Raw genomic sequence first — 21,203 nt, 5'->3', positions numbered from 1 at the left:
TTATCATTAAGGAAGATTCAGCTTATTACAATAACCTGAGTAGAAAATTCTTAGCGCTCTGATATATTTGATTCTTATGTAACTGAATGACTTCTATTTCTAGACCTAAATAAATAAGAAACAAAGATGTTTTTATTATAAATGAGAAGCATGCATTCATAAATTATATAGATTGTTAAAACTCCGAAAGGACAGATTGATGGTGGAAGTGTGAAAGTATCCAGCTGTGCTCTGTGAAGAAACGACACAAAGAATATTTTACAATTGTCAAAGTCAGATTACAGTAATAGCATTTTCATTTTTTGATGGAAAGCTTTTACAATCAGTTGGAAAAGAAGGTAAAACTATTTCATACAGTTATAAAATGTTTAGCAAATCCACTGCTAAACTGGAAACATTTCCATGCAAATATAGCAAACACATGATTGTCTAATGATTAAAGAAATTTAGAGAAATACACCTAAAATGCAGAGCTGGATAACAACAGTTGAAAATGACCATAGATATTTATACAAATAAATTTGTTAAAATAAAATCTGAAAGTGAATAATTACCTGTGAAAATATCCGCATGCATGTACCTAAAATGTCAGAATGCCTCAGTAAACAAGCTCTTCTCCTTTTGAGGGGAAGCAATCAACTGTCAAGAGAAGAAAAGCAGTATTTGAGGAAAACCTTGAATGAGTAATTAGTATATTAAGCATCCTGTATGGAAATGTAAAACTAAATAGTGTGACAGCTTTTTCCTTTTGAAGGTTCTCATTTCCCCTCCCAAGAAGACTCCTCCTTTGCCTGCTTCTCCTCCAATTTCTCCTCTGATCCCCAACTTCCTTCACAATATTTTAGTAACACCAGAATTTTTTTTATATATCTTATTATTTAATCCACCCAAATAGTTTCAAAAAGGCCCCTCTGGAAACCATAATCATGGTATTAAAGAAAACATTCATCTAACATCAATTATAATAGAAAAATTTTGAGACACAGTAAATATTTTACAAGACAGAAAGTGATAAAATACATTTGTCATGTTTAAAAGGAAGCATGAAATTTTAACAATTATATTGCAGGCAAAAAATTATTATAGAAAATATTAATCCTTGACAACTTTGTTGCATCTTTACTTAAATTAATGATTAAGATAGAATTACCCTATTAGAGTCCACCTGTCTTCTTAAATTACCAATGCAAATCTTATACACTCAGTAATAGAAGGAAATACAATACTTGTAAAAACTCCAATCCGACCCAGTAGGCAGTATTGTTACATTCCAAAAGTAAGCCATTAGACAAGGTGTATCTTAGAGATATTAGAATGTGTTTAAAAAATAATAAAAGGAAAATACCCATCAATCTGTACCAGACCAGCAAGGTCAGATAATTTCCTAGCTTCTACATTTTGTGCCTCAACATCAACCCGTCTAATAAACTTCTCTCCCATCCCTCTTTTCATAACAACTTGCTAAGCATAACATGTAGACTCTTTCTTTAGTTTTAGTGGTAACAGAAAACTTGAGCTGGAAGATGCTTCTGTGGATTTTCTTCCAGCAATTATGATTAAATGCAGCCCACCAAGCAAGAGAAGATATAATTGAGCTTGTTAAATGCAATCTCTATTCAAGTATCAAATAAGAGAGTAGAAAGAGTATTGTTAGTGAAGGGGATATTTTCAGACAATCATGGTCATCTGCATTACAATATTCTCTCCTATGAAAAAGAAGGCCACAATACCCCTCATAAGCAGCAGTTCAAAGATAAGTGCTCAGATTTGATGCCTTAAATGTGAACATCTGTTTCTGTCATGAAAGTGATCAGGGTGTTGTTAATTACTTGCCTTCATCTATTTTCAGTATCTGTAAATATATAATTTAAGATCTAGGAAAGTTATTCGCATTATCTGAATAATTATTTCCGTCATCTAATCAAAGTATGCATATTATAGTGTATATAAGGTCTTCCTTCTTATACATACCCAAAACTGATATTTAAAAAAGCTGATTTTTCCCTAAGTCCTTTGTTTGTATTTTTCACCTCTTTAGTTTTTATATTTTTAAATTAAAAATTAAATTTAAATAAAAAATTAAAAATTTAAAAATTTAAATTAAAAGGAAATTATTTCATTTTCTGAAATTACTATATAATGTCCCTTCTATTTTCTCCTTCCAGACTCTCCCATATACTCATCTTTGCTCTCTTTAGAATTCAGGGTATTTCTTTTCCTTAATCCTTGTCACCATCAAATAGTTGCAGTCACAAACTGTGCACACTTCTCAGTCTGGCTACTTTCTTTCAGTAACATTCATTAGTAGTTTTCTATGGCTTTTGTGGCTGTTTATAGATGTCTTGAAAGTGACTGATCCCTTCCATTTTTGACAATTATTAGTAAAGCTACCATAACATTTGTTTGCAGCAATTTATGAAAACTTCTCTTCACTATTTTGGGGTAGACACCAAGTAATATGAGTTTGCAGTATATGATGCCATAAAATGCCATAAAATCAGCTTTAAAATACATTTGCAAAATAACTTTCCAAAATGATTGAGCTTTTTTTCATTTCTACCAGCAGTGGATGATGTTTCTATTGCTCCATGCTTTTTTTTTTTTCATTTTGTCTGATACTATCAGTGTTTTTTATTTGGGCAATTTTAATAGGTATGTATTAATATCTCTCTGCTCCTTAATTTGAAATTTCCAATCATATATAATGATGAGAAAAGATGGCTCTTATTTAGCATCCTCCATAGCCCATATTCACTGATATTTCATAAATACAGGCCATGTGTACATACGCACATCTCATATATATACATATAAAGACAATCAAATATTTTACTATATATCAGTTGAAAATTGTAACACTTTAAAATATTAAAAGCATCTGATTAAATATAAATAGTCTGTGGTTTTTAATATATACTTACTGTTTAAATGAAAAATAGATCAAATGGCAGTTGTTTCAAGAAGTTTTAGGAAATAATCATTATTTTCTGATGTGTCCTAATTATATGCCACTATCATCTGTTTTACACAGTGAAAATTATGATGCTCTCCATAATAGGTAGGAAGTTAAATATTATGTAGGAGAGTTCTCTAATATTTCTTTATCAACTACTGTTAACTTGAGTAGCCTAGGGAAAAGGTAGAAAGGAATTATAAGAAAGAATATTACAGTGCACAGAAGAGGGAAAGAAGCCTGAAGACTTAGAAAATTAGGTTCTCAACATTTGGAATTTTAGTAACTTAGCTCTTAAAACCTAAGTTTCTCTTTTCAAGGTCATATTCATTAGTTTTCCACTTGTTATTCTTTTTTTTTTTTTTTTTTTGGTTTTTCGAGACAGGGTTTCTCTGTAGTTTTGGAGCCTGTCCTGGAACTAGCTCTTGTAGACCAGGCTGGTCTCGAACTCACAGAGATCCACCTGCCTCTGCCTCCCAAGTGCTGGGATTAAAGGCGTGCGCCACCACCGCCCGGCTTCCACTTGTTATTCTTTTGAAACAAACTTCATAGCTCACATAATAATCCCAGTAAGCAAAGATTCATGAACGTGTGTATCTCTCAGAATCATTACCCCTAATCTCCCCAAATAGGATTACAAATAATTGAAGACAGAATTATAAAAATTTGGAGATTGGTTGGTAAAAATGAGTGGTATTTCTCCTATGTTGTAAGTTTTCAGGAAATATCGCTCTTTGTCTTCTCATCAGTCTCTAATCAACTTCTAATACTAAGCACATCCACTCAGCAGGGACTCTGCCTGAGCAGACTTTGCTCCTCTGGAGGAGGCTGGTGAATGAATGAAGGTCATAGGGATGCAGTGGGATCTTTGTGTTGGTGTAAAGACCTTGATCTCAGAAAGAACAATGACTGATGAATCGGCAGTGGCAATTTCCTTCTCAACAAAGAGCAATCGGGCCAGAATGGGACAACAGCTCTATTTCCTCTCATCTCTATGGAAACTCTATTGCCTCATAGTAACCACATTGGAAAACTGAAAATGGGAACTATGCACCAGCGAATGCAGATCAAGCCATCTTTTGTGCATAATGCAAAGAACGACTCGCTGTGTGGAGAGAGAGCAGAAGCAGTAAGTCAATGGATTCTAATATCAACTTCTTATACAGATCTCTAGGGAAGCTTGTTAAAATTACAAATAGCTACTGGCTCCTCCGTAAGTTTGGTTTCATTTGCTGTAAGAAAAAAATAGAACCTTTATAATTTTGTCAGATCCTCATAGGGGACTGTAATGTGTATTGTGGGCACAGATTACCATTACAAAGTTTCTGAAAGCAATGCTAATAATATTGGAGGTACATGAAGTTTGCTGATTTATGTACTGAAAACGCAGTGTAGTTTGTGTGATTTCACCTAATAGCCTCAATTTAAGTTAGCATAAAAATACAAAAATCTGAAAGCCCAAGGGAGGAGCCAGATAAGTATTGTTTCTTACCTACTCTTTCGTGGGTCTGACTTTTATTTTTCTTTGAAATAGGGTCTTTATTTTAATTGTGTATTTGTTTGTTTATTTTATGTATGCATGCATATTGATACATGTGTGGTATGATGCATGAGCATGTGTGTATATGTAAGAATGTGTGCATGCATGTCTGTGCACGGATAAATTGAGGTCCAGGGTTGATGTTGAATACCTTTCTCTATTTCTCTCCACCTTATACAATGAGTTAGGGGTGTCTAACTGAATTCAGTTGGCATTTTGACAAATCTGGTTAGCCAATTTACTCCATCCAATGTTTTAATAAGAAATGATGTCTTATTACTACATAGTTTGGGTTGGCCTCTACCTCAAAATTATTCTTGGATCTCAGCCTTTTGCTTTCTATGATTACAGATGTGGATTATGATTCTTCATTGAAGCAGACATCTAAAATGAAACAAAGTTATTTCTTGTCTGTAAGGTAAAGTCAATGACTTTGCTGATATAATTGTAATATTTAGGAATGTTTCTGTGGTTAGATGTCCTTTTTCTCACTCTCATTCCTTAATCCTGAAGATGACGTTTTAGAAACAGCAATATGTGGTGAATGGTCCTGATGGTTATGTAAAGAATAATCCACTACCGGCCGGGCGGTGGTGGCGCACACCTTTAATCCCAACACTCGGGAGGCAGAGGCAGGCGGATCTCTGTGAGTTCGAGACCAGCCTGGTCTATAAGAGCTAGTACCAGGACAGGCTCCAAAACCACAGAGAAACCCTGTCTCGAAAAACAAAAAACAAAACAAAACAAAACAAACAAACAAACAAAAAAAGAATAATCCACTAGGCCAAAAATAAAAATAAAAGCAATAATTCCGTTTTCTTTTAGAGATGGTGATCAATAAGCAAATAAAAATTAAATAAAGTACATGTTAGAAAACAATGACAAAGCCGGGCGGTGGTGGCGCACGCCTTTAATCCCAGCACTTGGGAGGCAGAGGCAGGCGGATCTCTGTGAGTTCGAGACCAGCCTGGTCTACAAGAGCTAGTTCCAGGACAGGCTCCAAAACCACAGAGAAACCCTGTCTCGAAAAACAAAAAAAAAAAAAAAAAAAAAACAATGACAAGAACAAAATAAAGAATCGTTTCAAATATAAGATGGGGCTTCAGAGGTGCCTCAGTGGTTGAGAGTGTTTATTGCTCTTCCACAGGAACAGGATTTAGTTACCAATACTAACATACTTGCTAACAACTCTTTGTAACTCCAGTTCCAGGGGATCAGATGCCCTCCTCTGTCTTCCATTGGCATGACACTGATTTGTGGTGCACATGCATATACGTAGGCAAACACTCATACACATAAGAGAAAAATAAAATACACTTTAAACCTACAAGATATAGACATAGACAAGAATAGCTCTCAACCTTGCTCAAGGAAGTTTTTGTTTGAAGTGGGAGGGGGATCAATGCAGAGACACTGAACATGGGAAAATGTTAACATGACCATTCAGTGTTCATCCTTAAGGGAGAGGGAGATAACGATATCACTCTCGCAAAGGTCCAGAGGACAGCAGTAACTAACATAAGATCTAGACGATTGGAAGGAATGCTGCAAAACATTATCTTCTGGGTATGACAAGGCCTTTGTGATCATTAACTCATAGCAGCTATGACCACCTTCATAAGGTCAGAACTGGCAGTAAATTGGGACCATCTAATAAAACCTTGTATCAGGCAAGAGAAACTGCCTTTTCAGTTGTTGATCAGAAGAGTCAAAGAGGCTCGCAAAACAATTTAAGATATTGCTATTATCCTTGACTGCCTTCAGGAAGTTGAAATTAATTTTCCATCTTTAGACATAGAAGTTGGGTCTTATTTAAAAGCTTCCTCACTAAAGATTAGTTTTTATAGTAATGAAGATAATATGAAATCTGCCAGGAATGGAAAGCAGTTAATGGTCCTACCAAGCTGTGATGTGTATGAACCACAATCATGACCAGACAAAATATCTATGATGGTGGAATGGTGGCACTTACATCTTGGTGTTTACTAAGATCTATCTAGCTAAATTTCAGACCCATTTAACAAGAGAGAAGTCTTATATGGTCCTGTTAACCTAACAAAGTTCCCAGGACTAGGGCAGCCATGTGTCTTAAGAGGAGAGCCTACTGCACCAATAATCAGTATGATTCTATAATCAGTATAATTTAGACCTGCACTCTAAATACCTATTACTCATAAGTATGTGCAATCTCTCATCCCTCATCAAAGAAACTTCCTTTTTCAAAAGAAGGAGACTAGTACGGAATGTCACACATGGTCAAAATGCAGAAAAACACTGACCACAGGTCACTGAGTCCCAAATGACACATATACAGTACAACTCCTATACTTAAGGCTCAGGGAAAATGGGGAAGAAGGGACAGAAATAAGGCAAAGAGCCAAAGGATCAGGAAGTCAGCCAACAGATTATATCTTCCAGAGATGACAGGAAAGCTACACCCATGAAATCTCATGAATATGACTACTTAAACAAGACCAAAAAATTTCAACACCAGTTGGTATGTCAACGTGGATGAGAAAAATCCCACGTATCTCTAACCTTAGATGGGCAGCTGCTATAGTCAATTAATGACTGTTAAGAACAGGTGCGTTGTTTTCACCAGAGATGAGCCCTAATCGGCTATCCAATACCAAGTGGTCATCCCAAGGCATGCATGCATAATATATATATATATATATATATATATATATCACCAGATAGACTTAGCCAGTTTTATTTTCATATGTATTAATTGATGTATATACATATACGCTAGATAGACAGACAGACAGACAGATAGATAGATAGGTGATTGATAGGTCTAATAATAATTAAAGCAAATCAGGCTACATAAATTTGAGAGTAAAAGACATGAGGGAGTTGGAAAGATAAGAGGGAAGGAGAAAATGTAATATTTTAATTAAAATATTAATTTGGTTTCATTTTAATTAAAAGTTTTAATTAAAAATGGAACTAAAAAGGGGGCCTCAATGAGAGATGGGAGGAGACAAAAAAAGGATAGGAGTCCACAATCACTAAATGTAAAAAAAAAATACATTTTATATACATGTGAAATTATATAATAAAAAGTAGACTCTAGCCAAGCATGATGGCCCATGTCTTATCCCAGCTGAGGTAGGAAGATCCAAAGTTCAGATAAGAACCTGTCTGAAATAAAGGAAAGTAAAATAACCTTCATTTTCATGAAAGAAAATGAAACAGGCAAGGCAGATGGATGATGCTAGAGTTGATAAGGACAGGAAGTAGTGAAGAGGACACATCCATAGGGTCTCTTAAATTTGCTTTCATTTTCTCTTTACTTGTCCATCTTACAGGCAAAATTTTTATTGCATTTTATTTGGAAGATTTCAAAGAAATTTTTACCATGTCTGTCTTCAAATGAAAACCCTTATTGAGTCTTATTAAAAATAAAAATTGGACTCTTTCTAATTTTTTTCTATGTTTGAGAAATTCATACATGAATACAATGAAATATGATTCTATTGGTCCCTTGGCCATCTCTTCCTACTTTCCCCAGACAGCACAATATGTCCCCTCTCAATTTCACGGGGGTTTTGTTGTTACTTATTTTTCTGACCTTGGTACTTGGTTTTCTGTTTATTTTGAAACAAGATCATTATCCCAGGCTGGCCTCAACATTCCCATGTTTCCCACTAAGGATGTCATGAACTTCTGACACTCCTGACTCCAAATCAAAGTGCTGAGTTCACAGACAAACCCTTCACCTGGTTTATGCAGTCCTGGGGATCAACTCCAAGGCTTGTGCTGTGCTAGTCAAGCACTTAAAAACTGAACTTCATCTTTAGCCCCTCTTTTTTTCCTTAAGCTGGTTTCATGTTGAGCTATCTCCTCCAAGTTCTCATAAAATTTTCACTCTTTTACTTATGTTATGTAGTTGATATTTTTAGCCAGTTTTCCAAACTGTAAATGGAAAGTTGAAGAGTGTTAGTTCTTCTTTCTCTATTTGGCAGGTTTGTCATTATTATAGGTACTATTCAGAACACCAAGAAAGTTACCTACTGCTTTGGGTGCACAACTTTTTGCTAAATATTCCCGAGCTTCAAAGTTTTATGCACTCTTTGTTATTTTTAAGAGCCAATTTTAGCCACATTCAAAGTGTATTCTCCTACTTATTTATCAGAAAGGAATAATTGAGATGTGTGCCAGAGCTATTTGGCTGGCTGTTGATATAGTAGAGTCAAGATCTGTGAAAAGTTTCTCAATACCCTCTGCTCACCTTTCTATGAATCTTAGTACCTAAGGCTCTCTGTTTGTTTTTCTATATTTGTTACTGTGACTTCAGATCTGTGGGGGACATTATTAATTTCCTTTCCACATAGTTTTGTTCTGTGATGTATAATGTAACAAGTTACCAGCTGATACCTGTAGTAAAAGGAGTGGCAGGCTGTGTCCCACCACCCAGCTTCCAGCCACCCAGCTAGCTTAACACCCTAAATAATTACACAGAAACTGTATTAATTTAAGCACTGCCTGGCCCATTAGTTATAGCCTCTTATTGGCTAACTCTCACATCTTGATTCAACCCATTTCTATTAAATCTGTGTATCACCATGAGCTCATGGCTTCCTGGGAAAGATTCAGCATGTCTAACCTGGCAGCTTCATGGAGGGTGGCTCTCTCAGCCTGCCTTCTTCCCAGCATCCTGTTCTGTCTACTCCATCCACCTAATTTTCTGCCCTATCAAAAGGCCAAGGCAGTCTCTTTATTTAACCAATGAAAGTAACACATAGACAGAAGACCCTCCTACACCAGATACAAAGTTTCCAGCTTTATAGCATATAAATGTCTGAAACCCTTTATACTAGGGTACATTTGTCCTCATGTCTGTTTTATAGTTTTTATTTATTTCATAAGAAAATTAGAAAGAGGGGGCTGGAAAGATAGCACTGGCTGCTCTTCCAGAGGTCCTGAGTTCAATTCCCAGCAACCACAGGGTGGCTCACAACCATCTGTACTGAGATCTGGCGCCCTCCTCTGGCGTGTGGGCATACATCAAGCCAGAATGTTGTATACATAATAAATAAAAAATAAAAAAAAGAAAATTAGAAAGAATAAAGTTCAATAAATGAGTCCAAATTTCCTTGAAGTAGATGTATGTCTACAGGTCACTATGCTGTGGGAGTCACTATTTATTTGGCATCTTACTCATGGTGATCTTCCTAGAGATTTCCAGAAGGCTTCTATGCACTCCAAAGGTTATACTTGTATCTCGTAATATATCAAGATATCTGGTATGCTGATTTCTGTTATCCATGATGTCTGTCGTCCATATAATAAATAATGCAAGTGTCCATTGAAATGAGTCAATCATTGTTAAGACAGTTATGGTATTTCAAAGGCAGTTTCTGCTTTTCCCCTAATTCATGCATCCTCATAGCTCACAAATAAAATACACAGGCAAGAAATTACTTTCCTGAGTTAAGGTCATGGCAGATTTTTGTCTTCTATCTTACATATTCTTTCAGGAACTATGCAAAATGAGTGGTAGCCAGTTATCTGGTAAATTTAAATTTTAATCAATTTCTTATACATCAAGACAAAGCTGAGAGAACTTCACTCCCCAATGAAATATTTAATGGTGGATTTATGCACCATGTATCTTGATTCTGAAGCCTCACATTACTAGTTTATATTTAATTTGCTTTACTATATGTGTGCAACAAATTTTCACTCTCTACAAAGAATGTTAATGTCTGCAGCAAAATACAAGTAAGGAGATATAGATTTTGTCAAGCAGAGATATTGATAGCTTAGTTATATTCCTGATTCAGCAAATACTTTGGCTCTATGTACTGCTATCCAACAGTAGAAATGTCAAAATAGCTTTGTAAAATGAAACAGAACTATAAGTTAATCCCAGTGCTAGTAAATGGTCAAAGACTTGAGTTGATACATGAGCTCTCAGGCTCTTTTACATTTAATTTTGAGTGATGCATTCCCATAAACCAAAAACCTAGTAAGTTTAGAGATGGTACCTCTAGAATGAAAATAGATGAAATAACTTTAAGAATGGCAAGCATTTCCTATAACCTATGGAATAAAGTTGAAGTTTCATTGTCATTAATCAATACCATGTCTTGGCTTATCCTGAGCCTTTTCCACAAGATAAATGCACAAAGGCATACACACACACACACACACACACACACACACACACACACACACTCACACTTCCTTGACTTTATTCTGTATATGCTTGATGCACACTAGTTAGAAGTCTCTTCCTACTTGCCCACCTACTGAACATCTGCTTTGGTTTTAGCATTCAGATCTAGTGTATTTCTCACTAATTCATTTTTATATGTCTTATATATATGAATACCTAGAATTAAGTTATACACTTTGACAAATCTACATGGATTATAAACTGCAGAGATTGTGTTAAACTTATCTCTCATTCCTTATCAATTACAGACCTGTGTAACTAATTGGAATGACCTTGGAGGTTATCATTTGTATGAATAACAGAATTAAATTGAAATGATGAAACTAATAATCATCACACAATGAGTCACTGGCAAAACTATTTACTTATAATTTCCCAAGTATTTGTGGTTTAATAAATATTGCTCACAACAGCATTTCTTTGTCATTCACATATTTCTAAAATCCTTAAATATGTGGTTTTTAGAAAAAGCAGCTTCTAAGAGCTTGTCAACTATCCCTTGTGTCAGAACATTTGTCAGTCTTGAGGGAGTTAATTTGTCAGCCAATCTGGCTTTGTACATTCCTTGCCCAAGTGTGAGAGTATTAGAAGGGAATGTGCAGTAATGAGAGAAACATGAAAGTACAAAAACACAGATAACAAGCAGAATTCAAGAAGGATGCAAAGTTGGAAATCATCAAATCAATCTTGTAGGAAGTTATCTTTCTTGTTATACAGCTTCATGAATACGGAATGCTGAGAATGAATTCTAGGCGATGATATTTGGTGTTAGGCAGCCATGCATATGAGTCATTTCCCTGTAACTTCTTGCCTTTAGCTAGTTTCTGAAGTGCTGGCACCAAAAACTTAACATTTGCTGCTGTCTTTGAAATGGCCCTTCTAACATAGATTAAACTGGTTTCAAATTTATGGTCTTCTTGCTTCAACCTCTCAAGTGCTGAGGCTACATGCATACACTCAATGTGACCTCATATTTTTAATAATTTATTTATTTTTTATTTTCTATTTATTTTATTGACATACATTTTTATTTGCTCCCCTCCCTTCCTCTCCCCTTCCCTCCAATCCTCTCCCATGGTCCATATGCTCCCAATTTACGTAGGAGATCTTGTCTTTTTCTACTTCCCATATAGATTAGATCCATGTAAGAAATTTGCAGGCAAATGGATGGATCTAGAAAACATCATATTGAGTGAGGTAACCCAAACCCAGAAGGACAAATATCACATATACTCACTCATAAATGGTTTTTAGACATAAAACAAAGAAAACCAGCCTAAAAATCACAATGTCAGAAAACCTAGACAACAATGAGGATTGTAAGAGTAAATTCATATTCATATCAGTATTCTTCTTGTCTGCCCAAGTTTTGGTAAAGATGTAATTAGTTAATCATCTGTTGGTTTTCTTTGACTAAACCTGATCACTGGGATGAGATAGTCCCAAATTTGTCTATTGTAATACCATGTTAACAGTGGGGAGGGTAAGTGGCAGATGTCAGGGTCTCAGTGCTAAGTAAGAGGCATAGAAAGTCCTTAAGTAGTGTTTATCTGGACTCCATTTAAGGTATAATTCTGTGTGCTCTGTGAATGATGTCCTAGATCCCCAAGAACCTACTCATGTTGTCCTGTTAGAATTCATGTTTCTTGAGAATGCCAGAGGCAAGTTACTAAGAAATACAAGGAAAGCTATAAATTCAATCATCAGCAATAATAATACTTAAAAAATACTAGTTTGAAAAATAAGTACTTGTCAGAGTTACCATGCATAAGTTTGATTGGATTGTCTTCCAGATGGGTCAAAAGTGTGGATGACAGAAATTTAGAACAGCCATGGTTAATATTTTGAAGGGACTTTAGCAGTTGACAGCACAATCTAAATAATTTTGTCACATACATCATTTTAAAATAATAATCATGATTGACAGCATAAGGTCATGACTACCAAGCTGTCTTTTCTTCTAGGGAACATGTAAATCTAATTTTACTTTAAAGAATATCCTGATTTTTCAATAATAGTCTTCATTTATTCACAAAAATATCAAAATAAAGTAAAACCTACTTGTTTAAAGCTGTACTTCTTAGGTGACCAATGCAATGTTAATTAGAATTGTACTTTTAAATAATCTTCTTTTGTATTTTTTATTATTTTATTTATTTATTTATTTATTTATTTATTTTTTGTGCACTACATCCTCTCTTTCTCCCCTCCCCCCTTCAACCCTCTTCCATGACTCGCATGCTCACAATTTATTCCGGAGATCTTGTCTTTTTCTGCTTCCTATGTATATTCATGCATGTCTCTCTTAGGGTCCTCTTTGTTGTCTAGGTTCTCTGGAATTGTGGATTGAGGCTGGTTTTTCTTTGCTTTATGTCTAAAAGCCACGTATGAGTGAATACATGTTATAAATGTCTTTATGGGTCTGGGACACCTCGCTCAATATGTTTTCTTCTAGGTACATCCATTTGCCTGCAAACTTCAAGATGTCATTTTTTTTTCCCGCTGAGTAGTGTAAATGTACCACATTTTCTTTATCTGTTCTTTGGTTTGGGGGCTTCGAGGTGTTTGCAGATACTCTTACTCCTAGAAAAGTCTCAGGAAGGAAGAATCCTTATCTATTTTTGATAAGTAGTAGAATTTGTGAAAAGAATCCTAAATTTACTACAAGAGAGAACAATATCCAAATCACATTCGTAAGTTAATAAAACAAATTAAGATTCCCAGTTCACATGGCCAAGCTTTCAGATTCTAAGGTTCAAGCCTCTGCGACAACAACAGTTTGGTTTTACCATAGCCATGTTTCCTTCGGCACACATTTTACTATGAACTCTTAAGCGCCTCTCTTTCATCTGGACCTGGTGAAGAATGGGACCTAGAACAGCTGTTCTGGTTTTGTTTGCTCTTGTAGTAAATTTAGGCAGCAGCAGTACAGGTTTGTGGACGTCTATATAAAAGAACATATACATTTATATATGTTTGTAGGTTTGCACATACATAAATGAATACATATGTTTATGTATCAAAGTTTAATATTTCTACTTAATGGTTTTTGTAGGTTTTACTTTGCTGAAGTGCTTTAGATGCCTGTGTTATTTGGGGTAACAGTCTGATTGTCTATCATTAGTCTGCAAGTTCTGTTTGAACACAGGTCTGGCAAATTTCACTCATAATAAACCATTTTGTCAGGTGTTCTGTTAACCATCTGCAATCTCAACTTTGTTAAGGACTGAAGAGAAGACAGAGTTTGAGGCAATGAATTCTCTAAGTAATATTTGTGGTATACAGGGCTTAAGTGAGTTTCCTCAGTTGGTGACATGCTATGTGTTGACACATACATGACTTTATAATGAAAAGAAAATGTGTCCCAGAGATCAATGGCTGCTTTATGCTTACAATTCTTGAAAATATTTCTCACCTGTTCTCATTTACAGTCATCGGACTATTTGAACAAGCTATTGAGTTTGAAGAGGTTCAGGAGCTGTTGGGTGTTTAAGAAACTAAACAGATGCCCAGATAGTTCCGAGAGCTCCTCAATCTCTGGCTGGAATCTAAAGTGGAGGTAGGATTGTGAGCACTGTTAACCTGCCTCTAATAACCTACAAGGTTGCTCTGACACTGAGTAATGACATATTATTACATTCCCAACTTTAGAAGAGAGGCTGCTCGTGTTTAAATTTTCATTTTGTTTTTGATATAAAATATATGTATCTTTTAAAAATCCTTACAGACCTGTTTTTTACTCTGGGATTTTATTCTTACAAATATTTATTGGCCTTTTAATACTATATTTTGCTGTTGTTTAAGTTTTTAAATATTCTGGACATTATTAATCTGCCACCTCTCATTTACTTTATCTGGCTCAAAACTGGCTAGACAGAAATACACATTTTTGATGCAATTAAAAGCAGTCTGCTGAACCTTCTTGACTATGTGCTTTCTACTACAAAATCATGCAAATATTATGTTGCATACAATTTCTATTTATGTATTTTTATAATGAAGCTTTTAGGAAGTTGTTTATTTTGTTCCTGGAATTTCAGCTCTAGAAAATAAGCTTTCAAAAACCAATAATTGGGAAGTGAGAGCAGGTAGCCAAGAATGGGGTTTGCATAATGGCCATACAAGAGTACTCCAACAGAAACATCTAAACTGTGGGTCTTTGGAGCATAAGGGAAATTAGTGGAAGGACTGTTCAGACAGTTTACTAGATGAACTACCAACAGGGACCCTGTAATGATATATCACAAACAAATTAGAGCATGACAGATGGGAAAGTATTTCTAGTTAGTGAAACTAACTAGATCCCTGTTAAAACTTTATTTTTCTCCATGTAGTGGGGCCATTTTGAAACTTCTCCTCTGAATCTTTAATGCTACATAGTGTTATGAAAGTTCTTATCCAGGCCATGCATCACTTTCTCTTCCTAGTTGCTCTGCTCTTTCATTTCTTGCAGTTAATCTTCTTAAAGATGAAGAGCACATTGTTCATCACATTAAGGATTAGATGTTAGTAGGATTGACAGTTATTTGGGGCTGCATCACTTCCACATATTTATCAGCTTTTTAAACCAAAAGAGTGAAACTGCAGAGCTTTGGTTGCTAAGTTGATATTGAGTCACATCTTTGGCCATGAATGGACATGATTTCTAATGAGTTCAAAGTATTATGAGATTGCAGTCTAAATCAAGGCTTTCGTCTAAAGAACAAAAATATGACATTGTCCTCTCCTGTTCTGATTTACTTTCTGTTGGCATTATAAAACACATTTAGCAAAAAAAACTTGAAGGAGGAAAGGGTTTATTTCATCTTAGACTTCTGTGTCACAGTTCAGAATTGAAGGGAGTTGGAGCAGGAACTCACTGACAGAATCTTAAATAAGTAACCATGGTAGAAGGCTGCAATGTGGCTTGCTTTATGGCTTTCTCACAGACTCATACAGAGTTAATTATATGAAACAGCCCATGACCATCTACCTACAGACTGTGTCACCCACAGTGGGCTCATTCTCCTGCATCAATTAATAATCAGTATCAACTCTGACAGACATGCCAATAGACTAATCTGAAAAAGACAATTGATTTTCATTTTATGTCATAGAATGAATGTCTTAAATATGTTACTCTATTACATATTATATGCATGTATTTATTATTATTTGTATTAACATTTAAGATAGCCCAAACTGGGCTTGAACTCACGATGTCGCTGAGGGTAAGCTTGATCTACTTACTTATTCTCTTGGCTCTAAATCCCAGATACTAGGTACAAATGGAGACCTTGTATTTTTGAAGGCTGGAGATATTCATACTACAACATCACCTGACAGTTCCCTCTAGCAGGAAAGGTCCATCAAGTCTTTGTCTAAGAGAAAAGAGTCAAGACTTCTGCCATCTTAAATGTTTAAGAAACAGTATATTGATCTACTTAGATCTATAGATATACCTGTTCCCTGACTTTCTGCGTGCCAGAAATCTCCCTGACTTAGTCCTTCAGCCTGGTCGACACCATCTTTTAGTAAATTTAAAGGTATAAAAGTCATCTACTTTCTCAATTTTTCTGAAAACAGGAAGTGAAAAACAAAGTTTTCATCATAGTGAATAAATTTAGGTATTTGTCATATTCTTAAGTCCTTGAACCTTTACCATTTCATAGTCTGAATTATGTCTTGATTTGTTTACTTGATAGTAAAATTTTCCACTGAAATTTTGTTTGGTAGTTTTGTGTCTGTAATCACACGTCATTAAACTTCACCTTTCTGGTAGGCACAGGATTTTCATTTTAATTTTTTGTATGATATACCATTTACCATGAAATCAGATTGTTTTACATATTGCTGATTGGTCTCTTACAATGAATTTCCTCAAGTAAAATGGTGTGATCACTGTCAGAGCTTTTGGTAAGTATTTCTAAATTGAACAAAAATAAAGAATCTGGCAGTGAACATGCCTGCCAGCTGGGATTGAAAGCTCATTTCTTCTCACCTACTACCTACCCAATTAGGTTTTTTAAGACCTTTTCAAATTCAATATGCAAAAAAATGGTTTGCATTCATGCTTGAATTGCATTTTTTTGATTGCTGATAAGTTTGAATATTTATGTCTATGTTCGTTTCCCATTTGTATTTATTTTAGTAAATGGCCTATTGTAGGCTGTTAATAATTCCAGTATGTTTTCCTCTTCTAATTATTGATTTTGATACATATAAATACCTCATCATCTGCCTTATTTATAGCTTTTTTTTTCATTTTAAGTTTGACTATGGAAGCTTATTAAAACAATAATTTATCTTGTGTGTGTGATTCTGGGTGAGTTACAGAGTTGGTATAAAGGTATGAGGACAAATTGCAGGAGTCTTTGTCCTGCCCTGTGGGTGTTTGGTATTAAACTCGGGTTATGAGACTTGGTGGTAGGCACCTTTATCCACTGAGTCATCTCATCAGTCCTAGGCTAATTTTTAAGACAGAAGTTTTCTTAAAAACTCGAATAGAGATATGTAACAATATCATTTAAACAGTTCCCATTTTTCTCTAAAGTTCAAGGTGTTTGTGCTAAATAAACTCAATATGCTGGTCCTTTGGGTTGGTGTTTTGGGGTAGGGTCTCCTGTAGCCAGGCTGCCTTCAAACTCACTGTGTAACTGAGGATGACTTTTAACTTCTGATCCTCCAACTCCTGCTTCTTAGGTGCTGGATTATAGGCAAACATCAGCAGACCTAGCTTGATACTCCATTTTTTTGCAGTAATTGAAAGAAATATCTAATGAATCTCTGATTTTTTTCTTTATTTTCTATAAAATCATACATACATTATAACATGTGCATTACGTTTTTAATTTACAAATAATTTCACACTTAATGAAATTATATTTTTAAATAATTTAAGTGATTTCTTTACTAGATTATTAAAAGATACAGACTTTGAAATACTTCTTTAAAAAAATAATCATTTTATTTGTTTTGTTTTAGTTTCCTGAGACAGGGTTTCTTTGTGTAACCTTGGATGTCCTGGAACTCACTCTGTAGACCAGACTGGCTTCAAACTCACAGACATCCACTTGTCTCTGCTACCCAAGTGCTGGGATTAAAAGCATGCACATCGTATCTGGAATAAATTATTATTTTTATTACCTAACAATTTATATGATCTTATGGTTAATATCCAATTAATAATAACTATTTATCTCCTTTATAGAATTAATATTGAGTCACAGGTATTTTTATTTTTTATTTGTTTAGTGCATGCAAGTACTCTATCTGCATATATGACTTCATACCACAAGAGATCCCACTACAGATAGTTGTGAACCACCATGTGGTTGCTGGGAATTGAACTCAGGTTCTCTGGAAGAGTAGCCAGTGTTCTTAACTTCTGAGCCATCTCTCAAGCACTGGGTCACACGTAGTTTTATTATTTATTTATTTATTTTTCACACGTAGTTTTAAAGTATTTAATTTTCTTTGTTAAATAATGAATGTCCTAAAATTTGTTACATTATTAAATTTTTCTGTACTTATTTTTTACTTTTATTATTACAAGTGTTTGAGGCAGAATCTCTTATAGCCCAGGCTAGCCTTGAGTTTAGTGGACAAGTGACAATAGCCTTGAACTCTTGATTCTACTGGCTCTGTCTTCTAAATGTTGGGATATGAATGTAGACCTTATGTTTTTGAAGAGCAGAAATATGCATAACTATAACCTCAAGGATGCTGGCTCACTAATGCTAAGCGGTGTCCCTGACAAAGTGTTCTGCTTCTCTTCAAATCTTCCAAACAGGTGTTAGATACTAGAACTGCCTTTATTCCTAAATTGAATTAGAATAATTTTCCCTGTTAACCAGTCACTGAATACCTTAAGATAGTTATGTAACATGTTGGTAATTCAAATTAAACTGACAATTCAAATAATTAAGCTTCATTCGTGAAGATTTTTCATTTAATATGAGCTTAGTAGTAATTTAAATAATTGCTATTATAATTAACAAAGATATTTATTAATAAAAATAAAAGACACCATTATAGAAAAATCACAACAATAAAATTCTACAGCAATATTTTGAATAAAATAATGAATTGCTACTACAATTTAAAAGGATTAAGAAACATTTCACATAAAATTTCATTTAAGCTACATCAAAATATAAAATATGATCAAATGAAACAAGATACTAGTACATTTATATCTACCTCCATTTCTACCCCAAATTCCTTTGAACACTCTATAAAAACAAAGTAAGAAATGCTGGTCTCTACCACAGCAGCCTGCCTCTGCCACCAAACAGTTACATCACGTCAGCTATGCGCCATGTGCACACCTTAAAATTGCCCACCAGGCACAGCTGGTGCTCTTGCCTCTTCTCTCTTGTCTTGCCTCTTGCTCTGCTTTTACCCCTCTTGTTTCCCTTCTTCCTCTCCTTTCTCTTGCCTCTTAAGCCTCTTGGTCACTTCTTTCTTCCCCTTTCCTCTTCTTTTCTCTCTTGCTTCTCTTCTTTCGCTTGTCTGTCTGTCTCACTCCCACAAGGCCTTTCACTCTTTTTCTCTCCCCTTCCCTTAATAAGCCTCTTACACTAACTCTGTTAGGAGAGGTGTTTTAGTTAGTGGCATATCATGACAGAGCCTGCCCATAGTACCCACTTTGCTCTTAAGTAATTGATGAACTAGTAGACAAAACTGATTCATTGTTTTAGATATCTGTGTTCTAATATGACCAACATAATTCTCTCTGCCTTCTCTGAAAAATACATGAATGTCATAGGCATTTCTCACTATTAATACTTATTCCAAGCACTCCTCTGACAGTCAATAGAGAGCTTTAGCATTGAAAACTATTTTTGTAAACATTTCTAGCATAAAGTCACTTAATTGCTTTCATTAAAACTCCATCACCGGACAGCTTTTCAGTGACTCACGCATTTATGCATTAAAGCCTTTTAAACACAAAAAATTAAATTTCTATTATACTTCAGTGTAATTATGTTCCAAATAATGACTACTAAACACTCAGTCTGGCTTGATGGGTGTAAGAATTCCTAAAAGGTTCTCATAGCAGGAGACAGGCAGAGAGCCAGGCTTGAGAGTTTTTGTTTAGTTCTATTTGTTTTCCATAGCTTCTTAACATTTTTTTTTCTCCCGTGATAGTTTTCTTTTAGGACCTTTCTTTGTGTTTCAAATCACTAACAGGAACTACTCCACTGTATTTGTAAGATGACAGTAGGCCTCCCGATGTAGGGATAGCCCCAGCCAATCACCTTGCTTGTAGGGCGGGGTCGCCTGAGGATATTTTTTACTAATAAATATTGCTGGTGTGCTCTCCCCTGCCCCTTGTGCTTTCCTGTTCTCCGCTGGAAGCATGGGTTCTGTGAGTTTTTCCCTAATTAAAACTGAATATATTCTTATAATTTCTGTCTGCCTTCACTTACACCGTTACATCCCATCTCCTTTGAAATCCTTATATTCTTTGGAGGTCATTCTATTGTGATTTAAAGTATGGAGTACTTTGGAGGACTGTGATGTCACCATGTCAATGAAACTATGAATGTAGGGACATTAGCAGTAATCTTATTCAACTACCTATATTACTGACTCAGAGTAGAAATGTAAAAATGAGTTGTCCAGGTTATAATGGGTATCCAAGGATGGAATGTAAAGATTGTGAACCATCAGTCTTTTCTTCTCCAAACTTGCCCTTCTGTCCTGAAACTGAGCAAGACACTGAGAAGCAGCCATGAAGCAGATCTGTGGCATAACATTAAGTGATCTGATATGTCTCTTTCAAAAAAGGCAAATGTGTTACTTCTACTTTCAGCTATGGTATAAACCCTCACTCCGCCAGTGTCTCACTGGCTCCACTGGTTCCATTTTCCTCAAACTGTCCCTGCCACCACCACTGCTGTCAACAAGACTGCTTAGATCCATGAGGCAGCTGTTTTCCAGCCTTTTGTTCACCACCACGGCTTGTGGCATGGCAGCTCAGCAAAAGGGCTTTTGCCTTTTTGTATTGAATTGCTCTGTTGTGTTTAGCTATCATCTCTTGGAGGCCTGCTCTTTTCTAAAGAGGAAACAGAATGGGAATGGATCTAGGGGAGGGGAAAGTTCATGGGGAGTGTAGAGAGAGGGAAAATTGTGGCCTGGATATAGTGTAGGAAAGAGAGAGAGACATAGGGAGGGAGGGAGGGAGGGACGGAGGGAGGGAGGGAGGGAGGGAAGGAGGAAGAGAGAGAGAAAGAGAGAGAGAGAGAGAGAGAGAGAGAGAGAGAGAGAGAGAAGGAAAGAAAGAAGGAAGGAAAGAGGTTAAAGTGGTTGAGCTAATAGTTTTATGTCAGGAAGCACCTTTTGGGTAAATTTTCAGTTTGACCAGCACCATTTGTTGAAGAAGCTCTTTTTGTTCCATTTTGTGCTTCTGTCTTCTTTATCACAATTCAGGTGTCCACAGGTATATGTATATAAGTCTGGGTTTTAATTTAATTCCAATGATCAATGTGTCTGATTTTGTGCCAATAACATTCTGTTTCTAGTACCATAGCTCTGTA

The sequence above is a fragment of the Chionomys nivalis genome, chromosome 5, assembly GCF_950005125.1.
Source record: "Chionomys nivalis chromosome 5, mChiNiv1.1, whole genome shotgun sequence".
Lineage (NCBI taxonomy): Eukaryota > Metazoa > Chordata > Mammalia > Rodentia > Cricetidae > Chionomys > Chionomys nivalis.
The sequence above is the reverse complement of the archived record's forward strand: the minus strand, read 5'-3'. Positions refer to the sequence as shown.